Here is a 4,165-nt window from a genome sequence, read left to right as displayed (position 1 = left end):
TACCCAAAGCTACAAGAAAGGCAACAAAGATGATAAAGGCATTATCAGAGAAATTTGGAGAAGATTCTTCCTCCACACCTGTCAAAGGCACTATAGCTATTACCGAAGAGGAATCTGAAGCCCAAGAGGCAGTTATAACACTAAGCATCAAATTGCCTAAGGGAAAAGTGTTGAAGAGAAAGAAATAGGATACATCAAAGGCCTCACCGACTCCTCCAACAAAGCGACATAACACAAGAGCATCTGTAACCTCACTGAGTAAGAAACCAAAGAATGCTATTGTTCTAAAGGTAACCAGAACCTACAAGAAATCTACTCAGAGACTCATTTTGTCAAAAGAGTCTAGTGACACCGAATCTGAAGATGCAAGCAAATTTCAGATTGTCAAGAGCAAGAAGGTAAATGTGCATAGTGTTGAAAATTTCTGTACTAATCTGAAGGAATATGGTTGATTTGGAGGATTTAGATATGTTAAATATGAATCCAAATTTGTTGATGAAAAGAGACAAATAGAAGAAGTTGTCATCTGCACACTTCTAAAATTCTGATTGGTCCCATTAGAAGTCTCTAATTCTCTTCCAAAAGAATTATATGCACATATTGATAATAGGTGGCAATATGCCTTGGACTTGGAGAAACAGATCAGAGAAAGAAGTCTTGTACATCTCTTTCCTAACATGTTGGTACATGAGATCAAGGATCATCTGAAAAACTGCCAAACACAATTCTTAGTCAAGCAAAAGGTCTTGAAACTGATGAATGGCCTATATATTGATGTGGAAAAGGAAACAAAAGAATAGTGGCAGGAAATCTTTCAACTCAAGGATGCTGGTGAACAAGCTGCAGTTGAAATAGTTGATGTCACCGAGCAAGATCCTGTTGTCATTGAGCAAGACCCTGTTGACACCATTCAAATAGATGAAGATATCATGGATACAGAGGCACCTGAATAGGAAATGATAGAAGGTAATGCATAAAAAAAACTTGTATCCAGTGAATCAGTTTTGGAACAAGTCCAGCCTTATCCACCAGTCAATCAACCTGTCTCAACTGAAGCCCCTCGGGATACAGAGCAAGGCACCAAAGGTCACAAGTCTACAACAAAAGGTACTTCTCAAGAAAATGTTGCTACTAAGACACCAAGCACCAAGACACCAAAGCATACTACAGAGGCTAAAGCAACCGACCCAAATGTTGCCTCTACCGAGCAACCTACCGAGGGTCCTCAAGCGTCACAAGCCATTGTCTTAGTTCAATCGAAAAAGCATAGTTTCAAAGTTGATTTGTCAAAACCAATAGTGTTTCCCAATGTTGATATATCAAAATTAAAGGGGCAAGCACTCATTGATTTCGGTGAACTATGCAAAGAAAAGGCTGAACAAGAAAAAAAAATGGCCATCCAAAAGAAAAATAAAGTACTTCAGAATATAAAGACACTCTTAATAGATATGATACCTACAGCTACAGTGTCAACAGATGCAGCCATCCACATTCAACTGGATGAACTCCTCAATTAGATAGAGACATCTGGAGTCGATGCATCTGAATATTTGAGCAAGCTAAAAGACAAGGAGCTCACTGCTAAAATGATAGAAGAGGTACAAAAAGCTATAGCTATTGGAAAAGTTAAACTCATCAAATTTATTAATGAGTTGTCCCCTCAACTTAAGCACATTCTTTATTTATTTCAGAAACTTTGTACATTTTCTTTATTCATTAAAGACATAAAAAATTAAACTGAAGCAATTGAGAAAGAGATCACCGATCTCTCAAATAAGTTGACCCCAGAGCCCAATTCAGTTCAGAATTTTTATACGAAGCTACAACAGCTCATGGCTCAACAATTGGAACTAAGGAATGAAGAACACAAGATAAGGATGAACATCATGACACTTTAGACATTATTCCTTCCTCATCTTTCATCCATCCAATAATAGATCAACCAAGCCACATTTCTATCTACTACACAAGAGGGAAGCACCTTAGATGGCTTAATATCATTATTGGCCAATATTCAAGCGCAAAATTCCTTAATGGACAGTGTAAAGGATGCACTCTCTGTCGCTCTCACTGAAGCACGGACAAAGTACAGATCCATTTTTGACCAGTTGCCACCACCGAATGGTAACTAAATTTTGTTGTTTGTCAAAAAGGGGGAGTGATATAGTATTCAAAGTATCAGACAAAAGGAGTATAGTATCTAGGGGGAGTATACCGAGAAGAGTAAGCAAAGAAGAAGAGCAGCACACTGATCATTGATCACCGAGCATAAAAATCAATATTTTGTATAGTATACTGATAAGGGGAGTATATATGATTATACTATTTCATTGACTAATGTATATACTATCAGTTTAGTCAAATTTTGTAAAGTATATAGATTTTTGAGTTATGACTTTGAAAGTAGTTTTGTCAAACATCTCAACTAATGTCAAAAGGCGAGATTGTTACTACTTATCAAGTTGCCTTTAGTTTTATATCCAAAGTCATTCTATATACTCTAGTTGGTTACTACTACCGAACTATTCAGTCGGTATGCATAGTCCAGTCGGTTATAGAAGAAAGTAGTCATAGAGCCCAGTATGCACCGAGCTGTCTACCAAGTATCATTCCCTGTTTACTGAGCAACAAAGATGATACACCGAGTTGATATACACCGAGTGAAACGTGTTACCAGATTCATTGAACCTGTACACACATATGAAAACATGTTACAAGATCAAGGAACATAGAACCGTTATCACATTAGAAATTGCACTTAAAGATTGTGTATGATTTTGAGGTCATCTAACCAATGAAATATTTTGCATGGTTATTTATTCGAGAAATCATTTTTGTAAGATTGAAGCAATGAATCAAATCACTGACATAAGAGATCTATTTATACAGCATGGATTAAAGATAAAAGTGTGAGACATGGATATACACAAGTGTATGAAGCAAGACATGTGTAATGCATGAGAAAGAACTAAGTGTTATGATTGTTACAGAGACACAGAGGTCACCGAGAAGGATTTCAGAGAACAGTCAAAGAACAAAGTAAATAGAAGGGTTTACCGAGTTACTTTATGGGTTACTGAGGTATGCTATAGGCAAGGTAATCTTATTTTGAGCACATAGAATCTGCTATAACATTTCAAATGTAAATTTGTAGATAGTTGTAAAGATTTTATTGAAAATTTTGAAGTTGTAAGAGAAACCTTTAACAGGGTAAAAGACTCTAATCAAGTCTATAAATTGTAAAACCTCTAACCAAGTGCAACATTTAGATTAAGTGTTGTAAAATCCTTTAGCAAGGTAGATCTAACAGATCTTGATACTCCTAACAGGGTAAGCTATCAAAAATAGCTAAATCTGTAGCTCTAACATGTTGGGAAAAATGGTGTCTCAATCGTGCATTTATGTGAGGTTACTATTTATAGTAAGTTTTCATTTGAGCATGAAATGGTGCGAAACTCTCCCTGAAGCTTCTGGTTGGCTAGATAAGCATTCTGATAAAGTTGCGTCGCAAGGTCACAGCTAGTTTTGAAGATATTAAAGTTTTCGTCTTGGAGGGGTGCAATAAAATGTTTAAACTTAATTTTGGGGACTTTAGAGGCTCCAAAATGCCCTGAAAAGTTTCTGTAACTGACGAAGCAGTTACGAGGTGATAGAGCACTTTGCGAGCTTTCTGACGCTTCAAACGGTTCGTCAATCGGACACCCGGTTCTCAAGTTATGGCCTCCGAAAGTTTGTACTCCTGAAATAGGAAAAATAATTTGTATCGGATACATAAATGAGCTGTAAAAGGGAGCGACACATGTTGATGTGTGCTTTAACATGTCATAGGGCATCTAGAAGGGAGATAAGGTCGGCTACACCTTATTGGGTGGTTTTAGCCCATGGTTTTGTAATACCGTTTGACGGTTTCTTGTATTGTATCTCCTATTTATGAGGTGTGTGAGATAGAGGTTGTGTGTAAGAGTCTTATGGCTATTGAATTGCCTCTGAATCTCTGATTAGTGGTACTCCTGTGAAGAGCTTGCTCTGCAAGTATGTTGTAATCTGTTTTGATTGCTGAATAAAATATTGAGCTATTTTTGGAGGGTGGGGTTTTTCTCCCGAAAGGGTTTTCCCCACGTAAATCATTGTGTTGTGGTATGAATGCTATTATATCTATTTCTAT

This window comes from Cryptomeria japonica, chromosome 8 (assembly GCF_030272615.1).
Source record: "Cryptomeria japonica chromosome 8, Sugi_1.0, whole genome shotgun sequence".
In the NCBI taxonomy this organism is placed as follows: domain Eukaryota; kingdom Viridiplantae; phylum Streptophyta; class Pinopsida; order Cupressales; family Cupressaceae; genus Cryptomeria; species Cryptomeria japonica.
This window is presented reverse-complemented; position numbering follows the sequence as displayed.